Source organism: Schistocerca americana, chromosome 6 (genome assembly GCF_021461395.2).
Source record: "Schistocerca americana isolate TAMUIC-IGC-003095 chromosome 6, iqSchAmer2.1, whole genome shotgun sequence".
Lineage (NCBI taxonomy): Eukaryota > Metazoa > Arthropoda > Insecta > Orthoptera > Acrididae > Schistocerca > Schistocerca americana.
This window is the reverse complement of record NC_060124.1, coordinates 345023992-345033170: the sequence shown is the minus strand read 5'-3', so window position 1 is coordinate 345033170 and position 9179 is coordinate 345023992.

The window sequence follows — 9179 nt, the reverse complement described above, 5'->3', positions numbered from 1 at the left end:
AGTGACTTCTGCTCACATCCAAGAGTAATCGTACCCAAATCACTGGCATTTTACAAAGTGCACTGGTTGAGGATGTAAGGCTACATATTTAAATGAAGCAAACCTGCCTTGACACACTCTGGTAGCTTCATGCTATTGAAAGTAAGGACAAGCAAGTGGGATTTGACCAGACTGCTGTCCACCATTTTCATGATATTCTGCATGTAAACAATACCTTTTTGGGCACACTCAGTATACAGTTCTTCTTTGGGAATGTCCACTAGATCCCTGCAAGACACAATACCTTTCCCCTAGTTCAAGGTGGTGTGTAGTGCACTTTCAGTGGAATACTTCCCAAGGGTTCCTGCTTCCTGCAGGTTCATGTCACTTGTTGGGAGCTAGAGGTTTGGATCAACAGTGTCCTACTGTGCAACCGCGTGACAGATTTTTACATACCTGTTGTGTCCTGTAATCCCTTTTGAATGTAGAGGGGGGGAAACTTCCTCAAAAATTCTCTCCCTTCATTTAACCACGAAAAACACATTGTGACCTACAGCATGCATTCCATTACTAAAGACTGAACTAGCCTGAATAAATTTAGAATTTGGAGAACTTCTCACATCAGGCCTCTTGAGTGACTGGGTGTTGATACCCACCAGCAGGCCACCCGTTCCGCTAAGAGATGGAGAAGAAAATTTTGAGGGTTTCACCTCTGTCCCATAAGCAGCTAGGGAAATAAAGGCACACACAGACAGAGCCCCACTTGCCTTAGTAAGCCTTATATTACTGAGATGTGGCAGTTACTCAGAGGTAGCCTGCTATTGACTGTTTCACCTCAACAGCCATGCTTCTTGTCAGTGGCACTACACATTGAGATTGAGAGGTTTTTTCCATGATTACAATCTGAGCAGTCAAGCCAAGTTTCCCATTCCCTGGGGCACACAATGTTCCACCACTACATCATACAGTGGTCATTGAAGTGTGCCCAGAGCTTACAATGATGGGACTGGCAGTGTTTACCAGTTCCCAGCTCAGGAACCCCGGGTCATCAAGCGTGTATCTGGCAAACAAATTCTGAACCTGTGAGTGCTAGGGTCATCAGAGGACCCATTGATATTGTTGTCAAAGGCCCTGTTGCTACATCCAAGTTCCTGAGATGGTGGTATCTCAGCCTGGATTAATGCCTATTATAAGTATGAGGCTGAGGAAAGTCAGGTAGTGTATTTGTAAAATGACACACACCCAGCTACTGCTGCACCCACACTTTGATAATGAAAGTTTGATAAAAAATATTATGACTCATGAAGATGTCACAGCTCTACCATGCTCCATATATGAACCATGATCCACAGGACACTTAGCACTCAAGATAGGTTATTGGAACTGACAGTGGAGATAAATATCAGAGGTACGAAGAAAGGAAGACACTCGGGCAGAGAGCTAAAGCCAGAGCATTCTTAGCTGCAACAGGCAAAAGGTGTGCTTTTTGGTGCTGCACATTTTAACGATTTTGACTGAGATAAATGCATGCTGCAGTGTTCTTCTACAGCACACCAGTGTAGAAGTTGGCACAGAAACAGCAAAGTGAAAAATCTGTGCATTTTGCACATTTATTTATTTATACAAGCCAACTTCAGGATTTTCCTTTGTGTGAGACTGTGCATACAAGATTCATGGGCCGATATGTAATTCGAGATTTGCAATATTGTACTGTTCATGTCGCTGCATAATCCTTCTTGAGTGTTTGTTTGTATTGTGATGTACTGTAAAATTTTGAACATTCGGGAGTGCCTTTATAAACTGGTTCTGTTACTGTCAACTGTGGGCTTAAAAGTTGGTGCTGTTTTAAAATTTTTGAGAATAGTAGGTCTATACTCATTCGTAACAATCATTCTCTAATTTCATTTCATAATTTAGTGAGATACAGATTATTTTTGAGAATTTTTGGACACCTGCAAAACTATTATTTTTGTGAGTTACCGGTACGAGTGTTTCAGATATGTAACTCATTTCATAGCAAATCAGCTTTTGTGGTTCACAGTTACTGACAAAGAATAGATCACCCCTGAATTTCGTTGTATAGCAACACAAAACAACATGCATTTTTGAGAATTTTCGGGACTTACCACTGTCCTGTGCATTATCTAATTTGTAGTGAATTGATGTTTGTGACTTAGTTAGTGTAGCGGATTTTCTAACATATTGAGTTACATCTAGTTTTCCCTGAAAGAGAAGTAGCCACATATATTATCAACATTTATCATAAATTAACTCTGCTTTCAAGTTTGCTAACAACTATAATTAACCTAAAAAAAGTTTTAGGAAACTAGTAATTTTTACCAAATATTTTTGTGTTGCCTTAAGAGAAATCTTGTTTTGTGTATTTGCTTCAATTCTTACAGGGCATTAGCAACTTTTTAGCTCAACAGATTAAAAGCTAACCAGTGGGATTAATTTAAAGTTATTTGTTCACAGCCCTGTAATATATCACACCAGCTAAAATGCAGGTCCACTGTGAATGCTGCTCTTGAATATGGAATGAGTTTGTTGACATCATAAACAGCTGGAAATCACGCAGACTATTGTCAACTGATTGGCAGATGCTGCTAGTAGTTGTGTTGGAAGAATTCACAAGAGTCATGTGCCTATGGCACTAGTACCACAGGTAACTCAACTAGTCTGCTGTTGTGGATCATGTACCTTCTACTGAAAATACAGGATCTATCATTATGCATCCACTTGACTGCAAGTGGTGTTTCAGTGGCAGAGCTTGGCATCCTGTACAGTGTAGACAGGACCAGAGAGGACTCAGGATGTTGTACCAGTCCCCCTAACCAACAAGTTTGAGCTCCTTTCTTTCACTGAAACTGAAACTCAACCAGTGGGACTCAGTACAGCTGTTCAGGGAAAAGCTGTTTTGTCCAATGTCAAGAGGAGGCAAATGCAGAAGGGTAGGTGTCTACCAATTGCCAGTAGTTCAAATGTATGGCGAATTATGGTACCCCTAAGGGAAATGGCAGCAAGGGGCAGGAAAGGACAGCAGGCGTACTCAGTGTATAGCCTCGATCTAATAGCAACAAGTATACATGACCTCTTTGAAAATGTCCATATCGAAACCAGTACCAGTGACAATGATGCAGTTGTAGATCCAATTATTACGAAAATACGAAGGACAACTGAAACAAGCAGAAAGATACATGTCTTCAGCAAATAAAATAAAAAAATTAATAGTATCATATCTCAATGAGAAGCCTGAAACGTTCAGCATAGGGCAGGAGTATGTAGAGGAACTATGGCTCAAGTTTAAAAGAATAATTGACCAAGCACTGGATAGATGTATGCCCAGTAGAATAGTTTATAATGAGAGGGACTTCCACAGTATACAGTCACTGCAAAGAAACTTCTAAAGAAACAGACATTACTGCATAACACGTGTAAAACAAAGCATAGGGATTACTGCATAATATGTGTAAAACAAAGCATAGGGCTATAGATGGAGAGATGCTGAATGGAATGCATCTGGCTGCCAAGAGAGCAATGCATGAAACCTGCAATGACTCCTATAGCAGAATATTGTCAAATGATCTTTCACGAAACCCAAAGAAATTCTAGTCAAATGTACAGGCCATTATTGGCCCCCAATTTTATGTCCAGTTCATAGAGAATGAGACAGGAACTGAAACTGAGGGTAGCAAAGCAAAAGCTGAAATGCTTAACTCTGTTTTTAAATGTTCCTCTAGAAAGGGAAACCCAGGATAATTGCCCCAATTTAATTCTTGCACCAATGAAAAGATGAATGAAACAAGTATTAGTGTCAAAGATGTTCAGAAACAGCTAAAATCGTTAAAATTGAACAAAGCTCCAGGGCACCAGAGAAGCCAAACCAAATTCTAAACAGAATTTGCAGCTGAGTTAGCCCCTCTTCTCATTATAATCTATCATAGATCCCTCTACCAAAAAACAATCCCAGTTCTTGAAATAAAGCACGTGTCACACCCACCTATGAGAAGGGTAGTAGAAGTGATTCACAAACCTACCATCCAGTATCCCTGACATTGATTTGTTGTAGAATCTAGTAACATATTTTGAGCTCAAACATAATGAGGTTATCCAAAACAGAATGACCCTCTCCATGCCAACCAGCATGGCTTCCGAAAACATTGATAATCTGGAACCCAACTCGCACTTCTCTCATATGACTTACTGAAACCTTTGGATCAAGGCAAGTGGATAGATACAGTATTTCTTGATTTCCAAAAAGCATTTGACTCAATACCACACTGATGCTTATTGTCAAAATATGATCATATGGGGCATCAAGTGAAATTTGTGACTGGACTGAGGAATTTTTGGTAGGGAGGACATAGCATGTTATCTTGGGGAGAGAGTCATTGACAGATGTAGAAATAACTTTGGGTGTGCCCCAGGGAAGTGTCTTGGGACTGTTGCTGTTCATCTAGTATATTAATGACCTTTCAGGTAATATTGATAGTAACCTCAGACTTTTGCAGATGATGCAGTTATCTATAATGAAATACTACCTGAAAGAAGCTGTAGAGGTATTCAGACGGATCTTAAGATTTCGAAGTGGTGCAAAGTTTGGCAACATGTTTTAAGTATTCATAAATGTAAAATTGTCCACTTCACTAAATACAAAAGCATTGTCTCCTATGACTATAATATCAAAAAGTCACTGTTGGAATTGGCCAATTCATACAAATACCTGGTGCAACTCTTTGTTCGGATATGAAATGGAATGATCACATAGGCTCAGTTGTGGGTAAAGCAGGTGATAGACTTTGTATTATTGGTAGAATACCTGGTGTGTGCGATCAGTCTACAAAGGAGAATCCTTACAAATCACTCACGCACCCAGTTCTAGAATATTGCTTAAATGTGTGAAAACCCAAACCAAACAAGACTAATAGGGGATATTGAACATATAAAGGAAAGGGCAACACGAATGGTCACAGGTTAGTGTTATCCATGGGAGAGTGTCACTGAGATAATAATGAAACTTAACTGGCAGACTCTTGAAGAGAGATATAAACTATCCCAAGAAAGTCTACTAACAAATTTTCAGCTTTAAATGACAACTCTAGGAATCTACTACAACCCCACATGTACTGCTCACATAGGGATTGTGAGGATAAGATTAGAATAAGTACAGGACACACAGAGGCATCCAGAGAATCATTCTTCCCATGCTCCATTTGAGTATGGAATGGGAGGAAACCATAACAGTGGTTTGCAGAGTATAGATGTAGATATGTCTTTTGCTACAGAGACACAGACAAAAGCTGGTACTCAGAAGTAGGTCTCATCATCGACAAGAAAATTAATTATTGAATTGTTAATACTGAAGTAATCTCAGAGGGATTGGCAAGATATGTATTAAAAATAAATAAATGATACTCACTGGAAGTAGTATAAGTTTATGCCCCACTAACCTCACATCCCCGAGAGAAACCACATGTACTGGTTAAAATATCTCTCTCTCTCTCTCTCTCTCTCTCTCTCACACACACACACACACACACACACACACAAAAAACTCCATATGTGCAGCTTCCACCATGATCACATCACATCACATCTCCTCCTCCTCCTCCTCTGTCAATTTGCTCCTTCTGCCTCTCTTTGTAAGTCTCCTTCTCTCCTCTGTCTGCCCATCTCTACTTCCCCCATCAGTCTGTCAGTCTCCACTTCCTCCACCTGTCTCTCCATCTTATCTCTCTATCAACCTTCTCCTCCTCACCTCCCTCTGTCCATTCTCCCCCTCTATCTGCCCATCACCTCCTCCCCCTTTTTCTGCCCATCTGCTCTTCCTCTGTCTCTGATCAAGTCATACCCATCTGCTTGTGTAGCAGCTACTGGAACAAATTCCAATACTGCATGCACAACATGGCTGTTGTGCAGTGTAGCCTAGGTGTCAGTGGTTACCAACCCTTGATTTCCTCAACCACACCTCTATGGAAGCTAGGTGATTCTTATCCCAACAATACTCACTCCTAGACAGTACATAGCATATGTCTCATATTTGGTGAAATTGGATCCAGTGGTTTAGACATAAAATGTGGAAAATCCATACATAAATTTTATGTATGTATAAGATAGGTTAGCAGTTGCATATTTACTAGAATACTACATTTGTAACACCTGTTTATGATACCCAACTAATTGTTAAGTAATGCTCTTACTTGTCATGCTGCTAACAGGTATTTTCGGTCCTTAACTCTACATAGTTTGTATAATGCTAATGAAGTATATCTTATTTTTCCTTTGAATTGGCAGGCAATCCCAGTTTCTTGCTTTCACTTAAATTCAAAGTGGCGGAAAATTGACAAGTTCATTACCCAGGATACCAATGTAGATGGGAGCCCAAAGGAAATTAATTGAATAAGCAGCACAGGCAAGACTGGCAAGAAGCTCATGGATGGCACAGACCAAGGGTTGGCAGGAAAAACAGTAGGGAATAGCCTGAAGACCACTCACTGAGTCTGTACATAATAAAATTCAGGTGAGAGGGGATAATTTAATAAAGCAGAGGGCCTGACACATGGGCACCAGTTCTGTGGTTAACATTCTGCACATGACAGATAAGAGATGGTGCTCCACACCAGCAGAAGACATGAAGGCATATCCCACGTGACTGACAGGTTTAGAGCCATCAGTATAAAAAAATAATACCATCCTGAAATACCTGTAAGAGCACACAGAACAAACAATGGAACACTACTGGAGCAATGGAGAGCTCCGGATGATGGAAGAGGTAAGGAACTAATCAAAGAGGGGAGGAGGAGTGCTTGTGTGGGAACATTGAGAATAGGACAAAGAGGGAAGATGGAAATCAAGGCAGAGCCCAACCAGTAAACCTAAACAGACAGGAACCAGGCAGGTGACAAAGCCACAAAAAAACTAGAACAAGAAGAGGGTGGGAGGGGGCAGAGGGATGAGTAAGGAATGGGCGGATAGCGATGGCATGAGAAACCAGGAGCTGGGACCACTGAACCAAAAGATGCAGGGGGAGGGGGAGGAGGGTTCCCAATGACAGCCAGAATGCTATCGACATGGCTAGTGTCAAAGGCATACCATGATGGTGGACAAGATCCAAGAGGAGCAGTGTGTAAGGGGCAGCTTAGCCATAAACTTGACAACCCTAGTCCAGACAGGACAGAACTATGATCCAATAAAGGCAGAGAAGAGTCAAACACTCCTGCACCTCAAAAGATGTGGGCAAGGAAGCGAAAGACAATGAGCTTACTGAAACAGCCAATCTTCAGAAGGCGGATATGGGGCAATCAAGCAGGCTTGTTGTCAAAAAGAAGACCGACAAAATGGAAGTGAGTGACCAGTTGTGGAGCGTTAAGGTAGACCTCCAGATCAAGATGAAATGTAGTACAGTGACAGAAATGCATCACCAATGATTTAAGGAGGGGAGAACTGTAAACTGTGGAACTAGCCCCGATACAGAGATCATCCACAAACAAAGTGGCGGTGACTAATGGTCCAACGGAGGCCATGAGTTCATTAATAGTGATGAGAAAAAGAACACTTTATACGGGACCCTGTGGAGCACCATTTTCTTGGGTCTGCAGAGAGCTGACAAGTTACCAACCTGAACTTCGAACGACTGGTGGGACAGAAACTGTCAAACAACCAGAGGGGTGCGCTGGAGACGCCACTCGTGGAGTATAAGAGAGATGTAATGGCACTAAATCACATTGCAAGCCTTACAGCATTCAAACAAAACTGTCACAAGATGGTGGCACTGAGAATAGGCCTGCCAAACTGCGATTTCCACTCAAAGTAGATGACCAATTGGAGACCGTCCATCCTGAAAGCCACACTGGTAAGGGGATTATAAAACTCAACTGAGCTGACAAACAACCATCTGTTCAAAGAACTCGCAGGGGATGTTGGTCAGACTGATCAGCTGTTAACTATCGAGGGATGACAGATCATAATGGGCTCAAGGACAGGAGAAAGAATGGGCCCCAACAGCTCGGAGCCTCATGTGTACCATGCACTAACTTACAAAAGACCTGTGAGCCCCCTGGGGGAAGTTTTTCTTTTTGTCTTCATTAATTTTAAATTCACAGGATCAGATCTACTTTTTAAATTGTTATTCTGAACAGTAAATATAATTCAGTTCCGATTTTGTTTTAAGGTTCCAAACAATTTCTCAAATATTATTACATTTCAAATGAGGAAATGACAAATATAACACACCAGAAATTAATAATTTATATTTACTACTATTTGTAAGATACATATGTGATCACTAAAAAGAACTGAAAAGTGCAAAAGCCCATCGTGTTCATATGATCTGTTTGTTTATTGGGACACAATAAAAATGTGAACTTGTAATCTGAGATTAGACTTAGAATATTAGCTGGTCCTACAGCAAATTATTGTGTCATATAACAGATAGCTTACAGCAGTTCACACTGCTAAAGACATATAAAAATAATATTAGGGACATCCAGTAAAAAGTTTCCTTAGAACCATGAACAGAAAGAAAATCAACTAGCCAGGAACCCTTTCTAAAAGATACACCTACTACAGAACATATTAATCACCAGACTTGGGTCTTTTTTTTTTAAACTGTCAGATCAATTTCTGCATTATTTAGTTATAAATGTGCAGATTCCAATTACAGGTGGCATACAACAGCCCACTGTGAATGACTTTCTTCACTTACTGAAAGAAAACTGGAAGATATTCAGTATCATATTGTGGACAGCCAAACTCTTCCAAACATGACACTTGTTAAAAATGATTGTGCACACAGGTGTCTGCTCAGTGTGGTGAATCAGCACCACAATGAGAAACTTGTCTTTTAATGGTCCATTGCAGTTTCTATTATTGTAACATCTGAATTTGGTAATTATAAAGTATTGGTTTTCAATTCTACAATACTGTACCTCGTGGTAATTAGTGGCTACCCACCACACCTACAGCGATACTACAAGTGATTCTTTTCTGTTACTGCTGATGATAATACCTACTTTCTCACGAGTACATGGCTTTCACATCTTTGATATGCTATCTTTATATAGTGTTAGGAACTTACTTTCTGGATAACTCAAGTAATAATAACTGTTTTATTGTTTCCTCCGAGTCAAAAAGCACTCCAAATAAAAGTGCATCTAAAACCATCATAAATTACCAATATAAATGCATGTCCTACACTAAAT